Source organism: Chenopodium quinoa, unplaced genomic scaffold, assembly GCF_001683475.1.
Source record: "Chenopodium quinoa cultivar QQ74 unplaced genomic scaffold, ASM168347v1, whole genome shotgun sequence".
Lineage (NCBI taxonomy): Eukaryota > Viridiplantae > Streptophyta > Magnoliopsida > Caryophyllales > Amaranthaceae > Chenopodium > Chenopodium quinoa.
The window spans coordinates 1,266,908-1,289,660 of NW_018743863.1; the positions used below are offsets into that span (position 1 = coordinate 1,266,908).

At 44.2% G+C, this 22,753-nt stretch overlaps 1 long non-coding RNA gene across 1 annotated transcript; it reads left to right on the top strand.

Moving 5' to 3' along the window:
* Positions 1-5,738: 5,738 nt before the first annotated feature.
* LOC110686508 lies at positions 5,739-22,224 on the top strand. Its single transcript, XR_002504227.1, has 4 exons — positions 5,739-6,198; positions 19,073-19,237; positions 20,882-21,041; positions 21,968-22,224. It is a non-coding gene; the product is annotated as an uncharacterized LOC110686508 (long non-coding RNA).
* The last annotated feature ends 529 nt before the right edge of the window (positions 22,225-22,753 follow it).

Here is a 22,753-nt window from a genome sequence, read left to right on the forward strand (position 1 = left end):
CGGATTTTTGGATGGAACCTGTTACTAGGACCCACTATGAACACGTGGCAATAAGACATTGGTTTAAAAAAAATAAAATGAAAATAAAAACAAAAAAAAAAAAAAAAAAAATAAAAAAGCCTTAAACCCTAACCTAACCACCACCCCATCACCGACAACCTTGACCCCACCGCCGACAACCCAGCCTAGCCGTCGGGACCACCACCTAACCCCCATAGCCCACCAGCCAAACCCACCAACTAAACCCCATAGCCCACCAGCCCATCGTCCACCAACCGAACCCACCATAGCCTCGAAACCACCACCTAACCCCGACAAACCCCACGTCCACCTGTTAAACCCACCACAGCCCTACCGAAAATCCCACCACAACCATCAATCGAAACCCTAGCCCCCACCATCTTTTCATTCTCTTTCTGATTCCAAATCGCGAAAACCACCAATTGCAAAAACCACCAATTGCGAAATCTCTCCAACAACCCTCTTTTATGGTTGTGGTAGGAGCTAGGGTGGGATTTGCGGGGGCTATGAACCTATGGTGGGTGGGGCTGGTGGGCAATTGGGTTTTTCGGTGGTTAGGTGGTGGTTTCGAAGGTGAAGGAGGAAGTTTCGGTGCGGTGGCTGGGTGGGCTTGCCGGTGACGGGTTGTAGGGTTGCCGGTGGTGAGGGTGATCACTGGGTTAGGGTTTGGAGTTTTTTCTTTTTTTATTTTTCTTTTTCTTTTAATTTTTTTTTAAATTTAATAGAATGGTGACATGTGTGTATTGTGGGACCCACTAATGGTTTTTTGGATGATTTCTGTTAGGTGGTGGTGACATCAATTTTTTTGGTTTTTATGTAGTGTTATAATAAAATTTTAAAATTTTGTGGTGTTATAATCCATTTTTTTGAGAACTTTGTGGTGTTATTTTCTAAAATTTCCTAATAAGAAATTTGAAAGTGGAGCAAGTAATAAAATACAGAGGGAGTATTGAGTCAATTAAATGCTATGATTAATAAGAATTTTTTCATGATACCTCATTAAAATATAGGAATATATACACACATAAGAAAAGAATACTTCAAGAACATATATCCTTATAACGAGTGTCCTTTACAAAATATAAGCCCTAAATATTTATACAAAAATATGTTTATCAGCGGCCAACTAGAATTAAACATTGCTAGGGATGTCATCGATATCCTTCTTCAACCTTGGGATGTCTAGATAGCCCTCAAACTACTTGTCACTAGGCTCAGCTTAACCAATGACCAATTGACTCGGTTGTTGAAGTTGATCTCAAAGTCCCTTGTACTAGATAGTGTGGATTCCCTTGTTCGATCCTTGAGTTGTCTTGACTCGATAATAGTCACTAACATAAGTGATCAATCTTTTTGTCAATCATTGGCTAGAGCTAGGGCAAGGAGAAATAACCCTAACTTCCTTAGCCCAGCCTTAGCAAACCAGAGTAACTAACGTTGGCCAAATCGCTTACATCAATCTTGAGGAGAATGTAATTCTTACCAAGTCATGGTTGCCGTATGTGTTAAAGGCATTTGGGATGGCACGCCCCTTATCAGGATCTTATGTGATGTCCAGTTTGTCTCCCCATCGTCTACAAATTCGTCGGTTTAACTTATTGCGTTTGCAATGTATGTAGTTACACATCCATTTGGTGTATATGTCCTTTGTCAGGTGGTGGTTGGGACATTTGCATTACCTGGGTAACTCAGGGACCTATTTGCTCTAATACAACTCGAGGTTAATCTATTGCAAGGCCTGGCTTGTGGTGAATTTCTTCTCCATTATTTATTATTTGCACCTTAATGCCTTAAAGATCCTTTGGAACAACAAGGTTAATCTCTTCAATCGGGTTGATGATACCCCCTACCATTGGAAGATTTTTGTTGGGTGGATGAAGAAACTTTTGATCTTTAAGAGAGAAAAATAGAAAGTGAGTATGCTCATATTTTAAAGAGAGAGAGAGAGAGAGATTCTTCATAAATAAAGTTGGTGGGGAGGTTGAAATGATCATTGAGCGATTCATTAATTTGGGAGGATGGATGGTTTTCTTAGTGGATATAAAACCACGTCTTTACCAATGTCTCACACCATATGATACTTGCCCTTACAATTCCTGGTTCTCGGTGAATTGAGATAAAAAATGTACTCCCTCTATCCCATATTTATATGCTTGTATTCCATTTTAGGTGTCCCAAAGATGTTATGCCTATTAGAGAATCTTTCTATTTTTAGTCTATAATAATCTTTGACAAAAATACCTTCATCCCCCTTATTTATTGACCCAAATGTCTTCCATTTTTTACTGAGTTGGCATTAATATTAGGGGCAGCTCCCTTGGTTCTGATGAATTGGTTTTCGTTATTTGGTCCTTCTCTTTTTGACATAATTACTCCAAAAATAATACTTTCTCTCTCTGTCTCTCTAAACTTCTCTAGAAACTTCATCTTCAACCTTGGTTTTGTTCCTTCTCTCTCTTCATTTCTTGCGATTTCATCCGAGTTTTAGCTTAAACTTTCGATTTTCTTGCTTTAATTTGTCCCCTTTATATAACCCCTTAACTAATTTCACCTTATGTTGGTTGTATAAAATTAAATAAAAAAAAACTTGAATATTGTTCATTTTCTCACTCTTTTAAACATTCCAAATCTGGTTCTTTGGCTTGCAAATTGTGATTATATCACTGATTTCACTAAATTATTAAACTATGAAGAATAAGTTGGTCGCAATAGTTGTTGCGGCGGTTTTCAAGCGAGCTTGTTGTTCTCGGCGGCGACCCTTTTGAGGATTTCAGTTACAATCCATAGAAATGGGGTTAGATCGAAGAAAATGCAGAGAAAAATTGAGGGAGAATCTTGGATTATTGATTGATTGTTTTGTTGGTTTGTTTGGGTGGGTAACTATCTGTTTCTTCTTGGACATAGTTGAAGCTTGTGAATGGAGAAAGAAGATAAAGGTGATGGGGTTATAGTAGTACATGTACAAGGATTAAATTAAGAAAATGTGTTTGATAGGGAAGTGGATGTATGGGCGGTTAGATGGTGTTGATGGATGGGGGAAGGTGGAGATACGGGAGAAGAGCCATTGTTGGTAATGTAGTGAGAGAAAGTAATATATTGGTGAGGGATTATTACTAGAAATGAGAGAAAAGAGAGAGAAAAAACAACTTTCATTTAATTTCTTTTTATTTTTTGTAAATGTTTATTGCATTATTAAATGATAGCCCACATGGGTGCTTGTACTTCCAATGATAATATTTAAGGAATCTCTCATTTTTCTTAATATCCGTGAAAATTGAAAATAGGCATGTAAATATGGGACGGAGGGAGTATTAGTTACCCATATATCAATTTTGGTTAGTCCAATATTATATTTGTGTGGGTAATTTCAAAAGAATTTGAATTGAAATAAATTGCAAGCCGGTTTAATCAAAATATCTTTCATTAATAATAAAGCCTTTTACAAGACTTGGCGTTAACATATTGTCTATAGACAATATTTTTTATGAATTTAGATCTTTACAAAAGTTAAGATATGGTTTTGAAATATGTTTGTGACACTTAGCTTAACATATCTCTAAAGAGAGCTTAATATATATTAAACTAAGGGCATGTTAACCCATCATGTTTGTGTTCTTAAAAAAAAAATAAAAAAAAAGAAAAAAAAACTTGCCTTCCCAACTTCCTTGGGGGCGATCTTCTAACTCCTTTTTGTTGTCTCCTTCTAGCGACAAGAACATCAGCTCTCTGGCGACGACGATTGCTTCCCCTCTATGCTGATTTTGTAGCTTGATCTTCTTCTGGTTATGGTGAAAGGAATGGTGTTCCGTGGTTTTTTGGATGTCCTGCGGGAGAGTTGCAACACCAAGACTGGCCTCTGGACGCCTGTACCTGCAAAACAACGGAGACTCCTGTGGGTGGGAGTTCCACCTCCGACAATCAAGTCAGAATGTGTTCGGATGTAAAAAGTGCGGAATGTAAAGGGGGATCAGGCTCCTCTTAGGAGAGAAGTGATCATCCGGCTATCTTAGATAGCCTCGAAATATGAGCCTTAGCTCTCAAGAAGTGCAATTAAAGCTCAACAATTAATGTACACGTGTGTTTTAGATTTTCTGAATGATGTTCCTCAGGGGGGACATCTTCCCTTTTATAGGATCTCGTAATGTGTGCCCCGTACTAGGTTTTAGAAACCTAGGACTGACTAGGCTTGTCTAGGTATTTGGGCCGTTAAAGGCCACTTTCCTAGTTGGCAATTTGTTTGCCACGTGTCGTGGCCTGATTAGTCCACCTTGGACCTCTCACGAGGTGACATGTGGTGGGCTCTGGTTGGTCCACATGGATGACACATGGCAGGATCTCATTGGACCACGTGGCGGGTTAAATCCCCTAATCATTTTCCCCTCACAGAGGTGATGTGGCTTGCCACGTGGCGCCTGTGACAAGTGTCACACTCTGATTGGCCAACGGTTTTTACCATCTTTTTTTTTTTAATTTTTTTTTTAATTTTTATTTTGACTGTCCCTTGAAATTCACCCCACTATAAGTAGGGCATGTCCCAATCATTTTTTGGATATTTCCAAAAAATTCAGACAGAAATCTTGACTTGAGAACTTTGTCTTTTTCTGAGAAAGAACGACTGCCGCCTACTACCAGACCGCCTGCTCTTACAGCCGCTGCAGATTTTTCAAGCACCTTCATCTTCAGAGACTAAAGGTAACCGCCTATTTTTCTTTCGTACTTTCTCTTTGTTTTTTCTTTTTGAAAATGGTTTCCCAAAAGCACACGGCACGGCGTAGGTTAGTGATTAGCCGGTCACCGGGGACGGCTGAATCTAGAACTAGGAGTGCCGACTGCCCCTTGCTGGATCACCCTTTGCGAACTGCCCCATGCCCGACTGTCTATGTGTCTGTGCGGGACACCATGGCAAGAACTAAGAGAACAACAAGGGCGACAAACTCAGACAGCTCCTCCTTCTATGCGCCTGTCAGTGAATTATCTGACGTGCCGCCTGGCGCCCCAAGCACCCCTAGTGATTCCATTTTAGAAGAATTAGGGGAGGAGGCTCAAAATGACATTCCGGGCTTTGATGATCTAGCCCATCAGGGGGACGCTAGGTCCGAGAGCTCAGCCAGCGACTCTGAGCCAAGTACCTCCAGCAAGTTCTCTGACGACTCTGAAAAGAGGCACTCTCGGCTACAGACAGCGAGATAATCCTTCTCAGTAGAATTAAGAGAAAATTGGGCGGAGCCGTTTGCTACCCGCCGAGAGTAATATGCCGCCTACTATCATCATGTTCCCGCAAGCAGGCAGAAAATGATGACGGACAAAATTGGGAGCTTCAGAGCTGACCATGTCATGGGGAATGGTTATGTCCTATGCACGCCGGATGCCGAGGACACTGTAGTTTGGCCAGAGAAGTCCAGCTACGGGGACGCATGTTTTGGCTACTATGAGGCGGCTATTAAGGCAGGCCTAAGATTTCCTCTACATCTGGCTGTGGAGCGAATCTTCGACGGATACCAGTTGGGTGTCTGGAAACTGGCCCCAAACTCTTGGTTCAACATATTAGGCTATGTTACCAGCTGTGAAATGCATCAAGTAGACCCCAGCTTTGAAGCATTCCCCCCCATGCATTACCTCAGCCAGACCCCAAAAACAAGCGGGACCGACTAGCACTAGTAGAAAAAATGAAATAGGCACCGCATTTTTCGCACCGGTTCTTGAAAACCGGTGGGAAAAGAAATGGGCGGGATTGGGAAAAAGACTTTTTCCACCGGTTCTAACCAAACCGGTGGGAAAAGTATGTTTTTCGCATCGGTTCTAACAAAACCGGTGGGAAAAGTGAGTAATTTGTACCGGTTCATTTCAAACCGGTGGGAAAAGTGTTATAAAATAAAAAAATAAAAACCGCTTATATTCTTCTTTCTTTCTCTTTCAATTCCTCAATCTTTCCTCCTCTCTCGTCTGCACTACCTCTCTCTCCTCTCCCTCTCCTCCATTAAAACGAATCTCTCTGTACTCCTTTCTCTCTCTGTACTCCTTCATATCTGTCTCGCTGTACTCCTTCCTCTCTCCCTCCTCCATTTAAGCGTTTCTCGCTGTACTCCTTCCTCTCTCTCTCCTCTATTTAAGCGTACTCGAAATTCTCCATTGAAGGGGCTTCTGAGCTTTCTCGCCTCCATTGAAGCAATCTCTAAGGTTAGATGCTTCTTTTTCTTTAATCATCTAATATTAATTTTGACAATCTAGTGTTGTTTCGGTTGAAAACAATGGGACCTTGCCGAAGGTCCGCTGAAATGGAGAAGACTGGATTCGGTCCAAGTTGTGTTGGGCCGAAGGTTTCCTGCGCAGTGAACACACGTAAACTAGCCTCGGGGGTGTTTCCGAGGAAGGCCCCTCCGATGCTAAAGTCAGTACAATGTGTAAAAGGAAGACACTATGCAAGAGAGTTTGTAGCTTGAGGCTTTTGTGGAATATTTCTGAATGCAAGAATGAGCATATGAATCTGAACGTGAATGTATGAATGTGTCAATATGATGGCTTTTATACCTCATCATACATGGTGAGATTGGGCCCTAGCCCAATTGGCATGCTTTGTGGGCTGACCTTTGACTTTTGTGCAATTGGAGAGTTGAACCTTGACCTTGGGCTTTTAACTGGATCATTTAGTGCTTAGGCCCAATTTTGACTAAATTGGACCCAAACAACTTGCCCCCCAGACCCGATTTGGAAGGATGACGGGTCGGGTTTGATTTAACTCAGAAAAGGAGGGAAGTAAATGATTTAATTGATCCAAAAATTTGAATTTAAACCGTAATTAATGAGATAACAACGGTTAATGATTTGCGGAAGTTGGACGGATAATGGGCAGTTTATTCACAAGACATGTGTTTAATGGTTACTTAGTGGGTATTTAAGAGAAATTAAAGCACAGACTCTTCGTATCCCGTACCTGGAGATATAAACAGAGGCGCGTCATTCTCCTCACTTATTCACCAACACAAACCCAGAATTCCTCGAGAGAGAAACCAAGAACCCGCATCAAAACTTCGCAAATTCCCCGAGCATTGAGCTTAGAAACTGAGACTTGCCACTACGAACTCGTAAATCGGCAACTTTCGCTTCAGATTAAGGTAAATTCCTTTGATTTCAGTTTATTTTTCTTCGAATTCGAACTCCTTCCCCTTTTCTTTCGACTTTTCTCTTCGAAATAATCCATGGCAAGAGGAGTTAGAGGTAGAGCCCGTGCTCCAAGAAGAGCAAGGCCGATTCCCGATCCTAGGAACAGGATTGGGACCTGGAATGGTCGAAGGCCGGAGTCTGACCCTGCTGAAGGGATTAGGGCGACTCCCCTTTCCTCGGCTCCTCCTCAAAGAACGGATGAGCCGAGCGCTTCTGGACGGGATGATGAAGTTCCCGCTGTCCTTTGGGATATCCTCCCTGGGTTTTCAGAATGGGAGAATGCCGAAGTCGTTTCGGCCATGATAAAGAACCGCCCCTACTCATGGTGGGTAGAGAACGCCGATCAATATCGATTTGCCGAGCAAATTGAGTTGCATTACGGCATTTTTGAAGCTGATGGATATTGGTGCCGAATTCCCTCAGCATCCGATAGAATCCATCGTCCACCCCCGGGGTATGTGGGGGTGTACACGAGACAACTTCAGTACGGGCTGAGGTTCCCTTTGGACGTTTTCGTCCGAGACTTGCTGATCCATTACAACATTTCCCTATGTCAGCTAACCCCCACCAGCATCCGAAGGGTGATGACATACTTATGGGTCTGCAAGTTCTTCAAGTACGTGCCGAACCTGCACTGCTTCAGAAAGCTCCATCGGCTAGTGCCAAATATTCAAAGTGGGCACGGAAGCCATGGTTCTGGGTGGTACCGGATTGAGTCCCGGCCCCAATACTTGACCATGTGGCCAAATGACTCTTCAGACAAGGACTGGAGAGGTCAATGGATTTGGGTTAGGGCACCCACAGATCCGGGCCACCCTTGCGTCTTCAGCGCTCCCCGGTACTTAGCTGAGCCTGATCCCGAAATGGGAAGTCTAGGTCCCCCCGCAGATAACGGGGCGGATCCGAACCTGGATCAGCAACATATCTTCGGCAAGCTGCCGAACCCGGGGGAAGTGGTCGAATGCAGCATATCCCGGAGACTTGGCTCCCCGATACGCATTACGTTTTCCAAGAGAACATGCTAGCAGCTGTTGGCCTCAGCCGAAAGTTTAAGGATGGTAAGCTTCTTCGGCTGGGGCCGAGGCTTTTTAACTACCTCTTTTTCTTCTCTCGCTTTGCTTTTTTTATGCTGTGCCGATATATCTGAGCTAAACTTTCCCCTTTCCTTTTTTCAGAGCGGGACGAGACCAACGTTGGCATTAACTACGCTCGTCTTGGTGTTAACCGAGAGCGAGTTGTAACTGAACGGGCCCCGTCTATCATTGAGCCGAGGCATAGGGAAGTTCATCTGGACTCTTCCCACTTCCAAATTGAGGCTGTTGCTCTGTATCAGAGGCAGAAGCCTTGGTGGAAGAAGAGAGACCCTTGGTTTCAGCTGCTGAACGAAGAAGCTGAAGCTGCCCGCACAGCCGAAGAGGTTGCACGGGTACTCGAGGCTTGCGAAGGAGGAGAAGGGTCCTCCAGAGCTGCTGAAGCCGAAGCTGCAGCTAGAGCAGCTGAAGAAGACGAGGCTTTGCTGAAGACCTCGGTGAGCTTTCAGACAACTTTTTCTTCTTCTTTTTTTTTTTTTTTTTTTTTTTTTTTGTTTTTGTTTTTACTCACATTCTTCTTCCCCCCTGTCTGTTACAGTCTTAAGAGAGTAACAGACACAGAGAAGGCAAAGCTCCTGTTCGTCCCGAAGACCAAATACAAGAGTCTTCAGACTCAGATATGGACGAGCAGCCCCTTCTGAAAAGGCGCCGAAGGATGGCCATCATCGACCCTCATGACTTTCAGCAGAGGCCGATGACCATCGGCGTCGCAATAAGGGAACCTGAGGAAGGCAATGGATCGCCGAGGGTTCCCCAGCCAACACCCCAATCTCCTCAAAAGACCCCTCCGCCACCTCCTGAGATGGAGGTGGATCAGAGAACTCCCGAACCTAAGGGAGGGGTCCAAGAAGAAATGAAGAAGAGTGCTGATGAGCACGAAAATAAGGATGCCGTGATGTCCAGCGCTGAGGGCTTCACGGCAGACATCGCAAGAGAGGTTGAGGCTTTCGTCCTCACCCCTGAAGAAGAGGAGGTCATAGTAATTGACTCCTCTGAGAAGGATGATGCTGAGACAACCAAAGCTAATCAAGCTCCATCGTCATCCTTCCCTTCTTTCCAGACTCTGCATTCTGGAGAAATGGGTTTCTCGGCCCCCCGAATTCCAATCCCAGACCACATCTGGGACCTCATATGGGGTCAAAACCGAGAAGGAGCTGCAGCCTACTTCGGCAATTTTGCTGGCATGTCCGAAGTAGACAGGGCAAGGATCTGGTCGCTGAAGGCCACTGCTGGGATGGGCGAATCCAGCAGATCAGTTCCTGACCCAGCCAGGTCTAACCAGCTGCTGATGATGCAGGTAATTTTCCTTCATTTCCTCCGAAATTCAGCTCTTTATATATATATATTTTTTTTTTTATTTATTTTTGTCTTCCTGTTTTCAGTTCGTGCACAATCAGACTCTCACTGTAGAGCTGATAGATACCCTACAAGATAGGGTAGACGCTGCTGTGCACGAAAAGAAGGTGGCTGAAGAGGAAGTTAAGCTTGCTAAGCTGAAGCAAGCAGCAGCTGAAGAGAAGCAGCAGGAGGTTGAGGAGTACGGGAAAAAAGCTGCCGAAGCCCTGAAAACCTTCTGCGATGCTATGGAGAAGGAAGTTTTTCCCCCACTGATGGAAGGGGAAAAATTCCTCCAGGAGCATATGGGAGTGGACGTCTCCAAATTCAAGGCTGCTGTTGAGAGCCGAATTCAAGAAGGAACTGCTGCACAAGCTGAAGTGCAGCAGCGTCTAGAGGCTCTTGAAGCCAGCCGAATGGCTGCTGAAGAGTTGCTCCTGGCCAAAGACGTCCAACTCTCAGAGGCTGCTGCTGCTGCTGAAGCCCAAAGAGCTAAATTCCAAGAGGCTGAGGATCAATTGCTGATCCAGAAAGTTGAAGTGGCCCAGGCTCAGACAAAGGCTTTCCAAATTCAGCAAGAGCTGAATGAGCTGAAAGGTTCCTCCTCCAAAGTCGCTGATGAGCTGAAGAAATCCAAGGAAGACTTAGAGGAGACCCAGAAGAAGCTGGCTGATGCTGAGGCTTTACTCAAAGTCCGTGTTTATACCCAAGAGGAATATGAGATGGGTTTCAGAAACGGATTCCGAGTATGCCGAAGAGTCTGCCTTCATGCTGAGCCGAAGCTGGACTGGTCTAAATGTGCTGAGTGGGTCCAGAATCCCGAAGACCCTCACATGAAGTATGCAACTCCAGCCGAAGCTGAAATTCTTAAGGCTGAGGAAGCCGAAGAGGAAGCTGAAAGACTGGAGTTGGAAGCTGAGCAGAGGGAAAGGGAGGCTCGGCAAAGTGCAAAGCCCGCTTCTTCTGCTGCTGGGGCTGAGGCCACCATGGGGCTCAACGCTGATCAGTCTGATCCTCAGGCTGAAGCATAGGAACTCGGGCAGTCGTCTTCAGAATCTTGCGGTTCATCATGTGCTTAACTTTAGACTTGCCGCTTTCTGAGTTTTTTGCCTTGTTTTTTGCTTCAGCTTGCCTTGTCGTACAGCAGTTTTATTTTTTTGCTTATGTACGTATTTCGGCAGCTGTTATTTTCCGCTTGTGGGCGGCTGCCGATACTGAATTATTGAACTTGTAGCTCAATTTTTGAGCATGAAATATTAATCTAATGCTCTTTTCTTCAGTTGCTTTATTTTGATGCTCTTTTCTTCAGTTGCTTTATTTTTGAATGCTTTACTGTTTCTTTTCTTCAACTCTGCCGAACATAGTTGCTTTGAGTGCTTCTTGCCCCCCCAGAAATTGGAGTATGACTTCAGTTGAATAAGCAATTTCTGCACTTCTTCAAAATGGGTATCCGAAACACAGGGCCAACTGAAGGCAATGCTTCTGGGATACAAGTCTTACTGAAGATTGACTGTCTGAAAGTTGGATATCCGAAACACAGGGCCAACTGAAGGCAATGCTTGGGATATTAGCTTTCTGGGACTAACCTCTTTAGAACAAGTCTTACTGAAGTTTGACTTCAGCTGAAAGACCAGCGTTCTTAAAGAAGACGCATATCCGAAACACAGGGCCAACTGAAGGCAATGCTTGGGATATTAGCTTTCTCGGATACAAGGCTCAGTTAAGGCAATATCCCAGAATTGTCCATGGACTAATGTCTTCGGAGAACAGGTCTTACTGAAGTTTGACTTCAGCTGAAAGACCAGTGTTCTTTAAAAAGACGAGTTTTGTAAGCCATCTGAAACCCAGTTACCCGAAGGCGAAGGTTTCAGACGAGGCTGATTTAAAAATTTTCAACTGTTGCTGTTATCCTTGATTTTCTGTCTATCTTTGAAAAATGGATACCCGAAACACAGGGCCAACTTAAGGCAATGTTTCGGATAATGGCTCTCTGGGATACAGGGCTCAGTTAAGGCAATATCCCAGAATTGTCCATGGACTCGTGTCTTTGGAGAACAAATCTTACTGAAGTTTGACTTCAGCTGAAAGACCGGTGTTCTTTAAAAAGACGAGTTTTGTCAGCAATCTGAAACCCAGTTACCCGAAGGCGAAGGTTTCGGACGAGGCTGAATAAAAAACCCTTAAAGAGTAGATAGAACAAAGAAAATTTTGAAAGGATAAAAAGTTGTAAATATTTATATAAATGGCGGCTCCAAGGCCTTTCTTTAGTTCAAAATGTACTTACAAAGATTGTTCTGCCCCGAAGGGTTTACACATGGTATTTTTTCAGTACATCAGCGTTCCAGTGATTTTTCAACTCAGTTCCATCTAACTGCCGAAGTCGGTATGTCCCTGGCTGAAGCTCATCATAAATTTCATAAGGTCCCTCCCATGTAGCTGAGAGTTTCCCATGGATTCGGCCTTTCTGAACTGCAGCAGCATTCCGAAGGACAAGATCTCCAATTTTGAGAGGCCTTGCATGGACCCTTCGGTTGTAAAATTTGCTGACTCTCTGCTTATAGGCCGCCATTTTATCTCGAGCTGAGTCTCTTACTTCGTCGAGGAAATCGAGAGATTCCCTCATCAGTCGCTCATTCTCAGCCGAGAAATGGTGCACTCGAAGGCTCTTTGAGCCAATTTCCACTGGAAGGACGGCTTCGGCACCATACACCAGTTCAAAAGGTGAGTGGCCCGTTGCCTCTTTTTCAGTTGTCCGAAGGGACCAAAGGGTTTCAGGGAGCTCCTCTAGCCATTTGGACTTTTGATCTTCCACCCTCTTCTTGAGGGCACTTAAGATCTGTTTATTTGCTGCTTCGGCTTGTCCGTTACTCTGCGGGTGGCATACTGCTGAATATGCCAGTTTTATGCCGAACTGATCTGTATATCGCTTCAGCGGTAAGTTGTCAAATTGCCTCCCATGATCGAAGACAAATACTCTCGGGATGCCAAAGCGAGTGATGATATTCTGCCAGATAAATTTTCTGACAGTTTGCTCTGTAATGTTCGAGGCTGCTTCGGCATCGATCCATTTACTGAAGTAGTCGACACCAACTATCAGCCATTTTTTCTGGTACACAGCCTCTGGAAATGGTCCCAATATATCCAGTCCCCATTGGGCAAACGGGAGTGGATTAAGGATCGGCTGAAGATCCCTTGCTGGCTGATGGATAACTGGAGCATATTTTTGACATTTTTCGCATTTCCGAACCAGCTCCTTAGCATCTGCGATCATGGTGGGCCAGTAATATCCAGCCCTCAATGCCTTGTGGGCTAAGGTTCTTCCCCCAATGTGGTTCCCACAGATGCCGAGGTGAATCTCCCGTAGGATATAATCTGCATCTGTTGGTCCCACGCATTTCAGCAATGGGGCTGAGAAGGACTTTTTCAGGAGTTCCCCCCTGAAGACAATGAACCTAGAGCTGGTTCTCTTCATTTTGGAGGCCAAAGCTTTATCCTCAGGAGTTTCTCCCCGAAGCTTGAAAGCTAAGATGGGTTCCATCCAACTAGGCTCTGGGTCAGCGCAGCACACTTCAGGTGCTTCGTCGACACTTCTCTCTCGACGCACTTCTACATATACAGACCTGTTCAGCTCGGTAAAAGATGAACTAGCAAGTTTGGAGAGTGCATCGGCTTGAGTATTCTGACCCCTTGGGATCAGCTGAACCTCAAAAGTTTTCAGCTCTGCAATGACTGATTTGATCTTGGCAAGATAAGCTATCATGGAGGGCTCTTTGGCCTCATAGCTGCCACTGATCTGATATGCAACTAGCTGGGAGTCTGTTTTTAAGCAGACATGATCGGCTTCCAAGGAGATGCATAATTGTAGGCCGGCGATTGCTGCCTCATATTCGGCTTCATTGTTCGAGGCCTTAAAAGAAAATTTTAGTGCATACTCAAAGGATTTGCCTTCGGGAGAAGTTATCACTACTCCTGCCCCCGAACCGTTTTCGGTGGAAGACCCATCCGTAAACACGGTCCAGACTTTCTTTTCACTGTCCAGCACTTCTTGGTATGAGCATTCGGCCAAGAAATCCGCCAGGGCTTGAGCCTTAATGGCAGCCCTCGGACGGTAGCTGATGCTGAATTCGGTGAGCTCAAAAGCCCACTTGGCTAGCCTACCGGATTTTTCAACCTTGCCGAGAACTTTTTCCAACGGCTGATCAGTTAAGACCACTATCTGATGGCAATCAAAATAGGGCCTCAGCTTCCGAGCAGCTACTACTACCGCGAAAGCAACTTTCTCGAGTAGAGGATAGCGGGTCTCGGCATCTGTCAGTGTATGACTGACGAAATAGATCGGTTGTTGACTCTTACTCTCTTCCCTCAGCAATACTGCGCTGATGGTGGCCGGGCTAACGGCCACATATAGGTATAGAGTTTCTCCTTCAGCTGGGCTAGCCAGCGTTGGGAGTTGAGCCAGATGCTCCCGAAGCTGTTGAAAGGCATCTTTTTGCTCTTCCTCCCAAACAAGCTCTTTTGTTTTCGGGAGTTTCAGGGCTTTGAAGAAGGGTAACCCCTTATCCGAAGCTCTGGAAATGAACCTCGAGAGGGCTGCCATTCTTCCGGTGAGCCGCTGAACATCCCGCTTCGTTTTCGGCTCAGGAAGGTCGAGCGCCGCTTTGACTTTAGAGGGATTGGCATCAATCCCCCTTTTGCTGACCATGAAACCCAGGAATTTCCCTGACTTCACGCCGAAGACACACTTCTTCGGATTCAGCTTCATTTGATGCTTTCTCAAGGTGGCGAAAGTTTCAGCCAGGTCCTTTACATGGTCCTCTAGTTTTCTGCTTTTGACGATCGAATCGTCAACATAGACTTCCATGTTTCGGCCCTTTTGATCGGCGAAAACTTGATCCACCAGCCTTTGATAGGTTGCCCCCGCATTTTTCAATCCGAAGGGCATCATTTTGTAATTATACACCCCAGCGTTCGTGACGAATGCTGTCTTGGCTCGATCGTCGGGGTGCATAAAGATCTGATGATACCCCGAGAATGCGTCCATGAAACTAAGCAAGGCATGGCCACTTGTCGAATCGACTAGCTGATCGATTCTCGGCAAGGGATAGAAATCCTTTGGACAAGCCTTATTTAGGTCCGTGAAGTCAACGCACATCCTCCAGGTACCATTGGGCTTCTGAACCATCACCACATTTGCCAGCCATTCCGGATATTGGCAAGGTTCAATGAACCCTGCCTCCAATAATTTTTTGACTTCGGCTGCGATGTCTCGGTTCTTATTGGCGGAGTAATTCCGCTTCTTTTGCTTAACTGGTCGACACGTTGGGTCAACATTAAGCTTATGGGAGATGAGGTCTGAACTTATCCCGGGCATATCAGCTGCCGAGAAAGCAAACACATCTCTGTTATCCCGAAGGAGCTGAATAAGTTCACAACGGGTGTTAGGATCAAGGTCCATCCCGATTGTTACACATTTCTCAGCATCTCCTTCGGCCAACTCAACTGTTTCAGTCTGTTGGTCCATGTCCATTGCCGATGGACTGGACTCTTCAGAATCTGGTCTGCTGCCAATGTCAGCAGGTGTCCCAGTCTTTGTGTTCTTCGGCTGGCTCTCTGAGTCTTGCGGCTCAGCTGAAGAGTCAACCTTTTCCCTTTCGGGACCTTTTTCTCTGGGCACAGATCCTTGGGCCGAAGCACTTAGGCCTTTCGGCTTTTTTGTGCTTGGCTCTCTTTCTTTTTCTTTCTCCTCCTCATCCTTGTCGTCATCTGGGCGACTACTGGATGGCTTGAGGTAGTTGCACCTTCGGGCGTCCTTTTGGTTGCCCTGTATCCTTTCGGGGAAGCCGGCGTCTGAGACGTAAATCATCAGCTGATGATAAGTTGAGACGACCCCTTGGATCTCGTGAATTATGGGTCTCCCCAAAATCACGTTGTACACTGAAGGAGCGTCGATGACCAAAAACTCAATCATGACGTTCCGGGCTGCCTCATCGCAACCGATGGTGACAGGAAGTGTCACCTTCCCATCTGGATAAGTTGAAGCCCCATTGAACCCGGATACCGGATAGGGTACCGGCGTAAGGTGCTTGGGCTTCAGCTTAATTTGATTGTAGGCCTTTCGGAACAGAATGTTTGCTCCGCTGCCACCGTCAACAAGGACCTTACTAACGTCGTGGTTGGCCACCGTGGCGATGATCACCAACGGATCCTCGTGAGGGAACGTAATCCCCCGGCAGTCGGCGGCTGTGAACGTCATGTTCGGCACCGGCGACTGGGGAGATTGAATGTCAGCGTTGTTCACCTGGTGAGTCAAAGCTCTAAGGTGACGCTTGTGCTCCCTCCGAGAGTATACTCCTCCCGAGATAACATTGATCGGAGGGAATTTCCCCTCCGGTTTTTTACTGTTTTTCCGGGGGAAATCAAGGTCCTGCCGAGGGTCCTTTGCTGGCCTCTCGGATTCTTTTTTCTCGCGGTGATCCGCGATGTATTTTTTCAAGTATCCCTTCCGGACCATGTCCTCTATCTGGTCCTTCAGCTGGATACACTCCTCAGTGTTGTGGCCCGAAGACTCGTGGAACTCACACCACTGATTTTTATTTTTTCGCTGATACCACTCTGGGAGTGGTCTCGGCTTTCGGTAACTCTGCTCCTCCTTCGTCACACTGTAAATTTTGGCGCGTGGAAAAGAGAGCGGAGTGTAGGACTCGTATCTGCCTGTGTATGAGGCAAACCTGTCCTTCTTTAGGTCATTGGCCAAAGATGGCTCCGGAGCCTTTGATTTTCCCTTTGCCTTATGGCCTTGGCCTTCAGACAAGGGTATTTGCCTCTGTTTCCCTCCCCCGGATTGAGGTTGGGTTTTTGCTTTATTCCATTCTTCGGCTCGGATGAACTTATCCGAAGCACTAAGAGCTTCCTCCAAGGTCTGCGGGGTATGCATGACCATGAAGTCTAGGAATTTTCCTGGCTGAAGGCCATTCTGCATTGCAAAAACAGCTAACCCCTGGTCCAGCTGGGAGACGCTTGATGACTCGTTACTGAAACGGGTCAGGTAGTCTCGGAGGCTTTCGGTTTCCCCCTGTTGCAGACTCATGAGCTCTGCGGTAGTCTTCTCTCGGCGGTTTGCCGTGGAAAACTTGCTCCTGAACTTGGAGGACAGATCATCCCAACCTGTTATGGAGCCTTGCCTTACTCCCTTGGAGATCCACGCTTGCGCGACCCCCTTGAGAGTGGTTGGGAAATATTTGCACCAAGTCGCCTCGGATCTGGGGCAAAGATGCATATGAGTCTCATACGAGGCCACGTGGTCCTTCGGATCCGTGGTCCCGTCATATGTGATATGCGACGGTATTTTAACCGTGGGTACGCGCTCTTCCAGTATCCATTGCTCGAATGGTGAACTAGCGGGTAGCATAACGGCCTTGCCCTTGTTCCTGGCCGAAGGGACCGCGCTCCGCCCTCTTAGAGAGGTAGGAGTGGTTTTCGTCCCTGGCTGGGAAGTCTGGGCCTCGGCTGCAGGGAACGAGAGGCGACTACGCACGCTCGGTTCCTGGCCACCGAGTCGGTCAAGGACGCTTCTGCGAACAGTCTCAGGTTCTCGGCGAGTAGATTCTGGCCGAGAAGCTGAGCTGCTGCTCTTATGCGCCTCTGGTCTTGAGGATGAGGATCCTTTAAATACTTGAGGGTTCTTTTTCCTCTGTTTTTCATTTTTCCAAGAATCCTCCTCCCACTCTTCCAGTTCCCGGAAGGAAGGAAGCTTCCCACCGTCATGGTCTAACTTCCTCCGCTGATGCCGGGTATGCGGAGGAGTTCGATCACGAGGCGGTGGCATATTCTGTGCCCTCATTGCCTCCATGAGTACTGCCAGCGCTCTTGCCACCTCTTCCGAACTGGGCCCCGTCAAAGGGGTCCTCGGCCGAGTGTGGGAATGAGGCCGCGCAGCCGATGGTTGGCTTTGGGACACTGAATATGTCCTATGATCAGACTGACCCCTGCTAGACCGAGAGTGGTCCGGCCTATATTGAGAGTCATGCATTACGGGAGATAGGGAATCCTCCTTGCATGATCTCCCCCCCGAGCCGGCACCCTTGGGAGAGTTCCGGTCCGGCGAGGGCGATGGTGTAGGGGTTTTAGGCTTTTCGCCCGCTCCTTGACGGAGGCTTTTGCTCTTGCGGTTCTTAGCCATGGCTGCTAAGATAATTGCAAGATGATCTTGGTTAGGAATTTGGCTTAAAGATTTTTGAAAGTCTTCCCCACAGACGGCGCCAAATTGTTTCGGTTGAAAACAATGGGACCTTGCCGAAGGTCCGCTGAAATGGAGAAGACTGGATTCGGTCCAAGTTGTGTTGGGCCGAAGGTTTCCTGCGCAGTGAACACACGTAAACTAGCCTCGGGGGTGTTTCCGAGGAAGGCCCCTCCGATGCTAAAGTCAGTACAATGTGTAAAAGGAAGACACTATGCAAGAGAGTTTGTAGCTTGAGGCTTTTGTGGAATATTTCTGAATGCAAGAATGAGCATATGAATCTGAACGTGAATGTATGAATGTGTCAATATGATGGCTTTTATACCTCATCATACATGGTGAGATTGGGCCCTAGCCCAATTGGCATGCTTTGTGGGCTGACCTTTGACTTTTGTGCAATTGGAGAGTTGAACCTTGACCTTGGGCTTTTAACTGGATCATTTAGTGCTTAGGCCCAATTTTGACTAAATTGGACCCAAACAAGTGTTAATCGTGTATTTAATTGTTAGTATATACTCAATTTAGGGTTATTCGAAGTTGGATAATTGAACTATTGGTTATAGAAAGTCGAAGAATTTAACGTAATTTTTGGAGTCTAGTTTGATAATTGAGTCAATTTTGGTTGCTAATTTGTGAATTGTAGTTTATTTATTTTATTTTATAGGAAAAACACAAATTCACAAATTCTGGGGGTGGGAGAATGGTTTCAGGGGTAGTGGTTTCGAGTCTACGGCGGTTTTGGGTCAGGGAAAGGGGTGGGTGTTTTGGGTGGGGAAAGGGATGGGAGTTAGGGTGGTTTTGGGTTGGGGAATTCAAGTTTTGGGCAGTTTCGTTGGTGGGGCTAGGGCGGGGGGTCTATTGCGCTCATGTGGCTCTAGAAGGAGGGTGGTTTCGGTGGTGGTGCAGGGGGAGGGGGTGGCTGTCGGGGCTGGGTTGGGGAGTGGCTGTCGGGCTGGGTGGGGAATTGTTTAATTAATTTTTTTGATTTTAATTAGATAATTGAATTTATTTTAGATTTTGGGGTTTCATTGTTGTATTATCGAAGTTAATATGTTAGATTTTGGGTCAAATACCTAGCGACAAACTCCTATGTTCCTTCACTAAAACACAATCAAGAGATAGAGTGCAATGTGTGCTTAGAACGTGTGCTCGCTAAGACAGCAGCCTCTGAGCGAAAGTTTGGTTTGCTATCAGAATGTGACCACCCATTTTGTATAACTTGCATCAGGTTTTGGCGAAACAGCTCACCAACCTCTGGAATGGATGTTAATTCCACATTGAGGGCTTGTCCTATATGTCGCAAGCTTTCGTATTTTGTCATTCCAAGTGTGCTTTGGTATTTTTCGAAAGAGGAGAAAGATGAAACTGTTGACAGTTTCATGGCCAAGCTCAAGTGAGTATTTTCTTCTCATTTCTCGTTAATTCTTGTTTGTGTTTGTTCAAAATATGATGACATCTAGAGTTAGAGCCAGTAGAGGTGAGTTTCTCTGGTAAATTTTGGCCTTTGCATCCAAATAGGATATACTTCATGCTGTGTCTGGTTGTTGCAATTCTTATTTCTTTTTCTGAGCTTTGAGTTTTGGGGGGTTCTTGTCTTGGTCCAATTTTTTTAAAGGTCATTTTATGAATGATCAAAACATAATGAGTTATAACTAGATTGGTATAATGATACAAAAATGCTTAGAAATTTATGGGTTTGTATCCTTGCAAATGAGAAATATGGAAATGGAAGGAAAACTGAGAGGATATCTGGTCATTGTCTAATCTGACCGGACTCACAAGAGATTACAACTGTTTTCTTCCAATATATTTTCTGATAGTAGAAAATTTAATGTGTTCTGAATCTTCTGAATTTTGAATTTCCTTTGCGCTTTGTTTATTGTATTATGGAGTGTTGAGATCAGGCCTTATTTCAATTTATGATTGAACTAAGTAGTCATGAAGTTAAAACAAGATAAATGGCAAGATAGTATGTGAGGGAAAACCCCTCAATGTGAGGTTCAAGATATTCCTACCAGCAAAGGAGACTTTTGTTGATATACATGTACCCCTTCTGTTTTGCATAGTCTTCATATAGCAAAGAAAACAATTGGAAGTACTGACTGGTTTGTGGAAGAGTTGTATTTTGTGTAATAATTCTCGTCTAATGATTTCTTTTTAAATCCTGTAGGTGAATAGTGGTGTTTACCTATATGAAGATTCTATATGGATTATGGTGTTTTCAGTTTTCACAATTGTTAATAGAAGACTTTTAGCCAGATTGTTGCTGATATTTTTTACGGTAACCTTTGATAGGAATTCAATAGGAGTGTGTCTGAGGGTTTCTAAGTGACCCTACTTTGGCATCAAGGGTTCATCCGTGACGATGGCAAGTGAAACCCTTTCCCATTTCTCAATATTGTCCCCCCTCCCCTTTAAGAGGCTTTTTTTTTTTTCATGTATTATTATTTTATGTTCTTGAATTTTTTGTTTTTTTTTTTTTATTTATTTCTTTTATCTTTGTTTTACATGTGTTACTATATGACTTAGAGCTAGTTTGCTCTGACTTTTCTTCTCGAGACTTGCAAACCTCAAAAAATTACAATAGCTGATTTTGATTCTTATAGGTTTTCAGGATTGCTTGTTTCCTTCTAATATGCATTTTTTTATTTTATTTTGGGATTACTCTTGCATCATTGATGTTTCTGGTTACTTAAAGTATGTGTAATATTAGGGTTTTTATAGGAAGTCACCTACTACAATTTGACTCTCCTCTTTTATCAAGCACCCTTCTCCAGTTTCAATGGGAAAATACTGTAAACATGGAAGGAATTATTAGTTACATTATGGGTCTTCTGTTTGAACTCTTTGAATCTCTTACTATGAGCATCTTTCTTTGGCTTAATATTTCCCTCATTAATAGCTTGCTTTTACGGGAGCTTTTTAACTTTATTTTAAATCAAATATGCACTTTTAATTTCTGTGCAATTTAGTGTTCTTGGACTTGGTATTATACTTTTTGTTGCCTCACATTACGCATCATGTCTTTTGTTGACAGGTCAGACTATGTTGAAACAGTGAAAACAGCTCGTTGGGGGTATAGTACTCGTCCTGGGGCAATGTCAGTTCAAAACAAAAATCCACTGCAGGTTGGCTTGCTGCTTTTCCTGTTTTTGAACCTCATTGGCAAGTATGCATGGTAGGGGGACTGTCAACAGGTACTTCTATGTTCTCAATAGATCTCTGGCTTAATGAGTGTTTCATTGTTACTTGTGTGGTTGAAAGGCATGAAATGTTGCCTATATTAAATGTGTTAGTAAGGGTTTCTTTGATAGGCTTGAGATGTATTATGGTGAGAAATTGTATTACTCCGTATATTTTTTTCTTCCTTTTGTTACTATGTTGCTACCGTCATACTAGTTTTGATTCTCTTTTTGTACTCTTTAATGAATCAAGATTATTCTACGTACTGTGCTCATTAGAGTTTCATTGCAAAAGCATGAAACAAATTTCAATATGATGTTATTAAGAGTATTAATGAGAAAACATGAGATGCTATACACACTATACTATCAGTAGTCTTATTATGTCTCAATTGTACATTTGAAGTTGAAACATATTCTCATGCTTTCAAAACTTGTCTGTTTGCTGTGAGCATGGCAGTTCTTTACCTTATGCACTTAAACATAATAATTAGAGCTGAAGTATCTTGCTGGAGCTATTTCACCATCTCTTGAAATTTAGTGTTAACAAATGAACACTGGAATAAACTAGTAATTAAGGCATTATTAAGTGGGAGATAAAAACAGTGCACCATTTTAGAAGGTTAAGTAGCTAGATGGAATAGATGAAAATGATGGATACACATTAACACTAAATAAAAAACTTCATTTAATGAACGTAAGATCGCAAAAAATAATAATTCCGTCTTTGTTCCTTGGAAAAACATATCTTTTGAGGAAACTGCACCAGATCGGGCTCTCAAAAGCTCATGTGACCGGAGGTGAATAATTTATTGTTTCGACAGGGGGTGAAGTGGGGGGTGTTGTTAAGATATATTGTGGTAATTTTGTTCTGTGGATTATGTTGCAAAATTTAACTTCATAAATTAAGAATTTGCTAATACCTCAAGAGTCTTTTACAGGTGGGAGTGCACCATGCTGGAATTTTCTATGAATTTGTACCATGGAATAGGTTTGTTGAGTGGGAGATTGCATTATGTGGCTATTGGAAGATTTCGGCTGATAATGGATCATACCTAGTAGGCTGTAACTCGTAACAGTAGGCAGCACCTACAACAAGTAGCAAAATGCACCAGCCAGAACTGCAAAACAGGCAGCATATAGCTATCGGAACCATTTTTTTTTTTTAGTTTTTTAAAGTGTAATATTACAAGTTATTGAAGAAAATATATGTGTTTTATGGATATTATGAATATTATGAATATATATAAGTATTTGGTACAATTTCAGTTAAAAAAAATGCAATTTTTTTTTATTTTTATTTTTTTGGGCACTTTTAGCACCGGTTTTGGAAAAGAACCGGTGCTAAAAGTTTTATAAAAATTTTTTTAGCTACTTTTTGCACCGGTTCAAATCAAGAACCGATGCTAAAAGTGTGGTTTTTCGCACCGGTTCTCAACCAGAACCGGTGCAAAAAGTCCTCCAGCTATTTGCTAAATCGCATGTTTTTGCCACCAGTTTACTCCAAAACCGGTGCGAAAAGTTATTTTTGCCACTGGTTGAACCGGTGGGAAATCTTTGGGGATTTAGCATCCCCCAAATCAAGATCGGTTCAAAACCGGTGGGGAATATGTGGTTTGAACCAGTGGGGATTGAGGTTTTTCGCCTAGTGTAGTACCAGTTGTCTAGCCACAAGGGCTATATGATGACTTTGGGGAAGGAGAGAAAATGGAAAGATTAGAGGAACA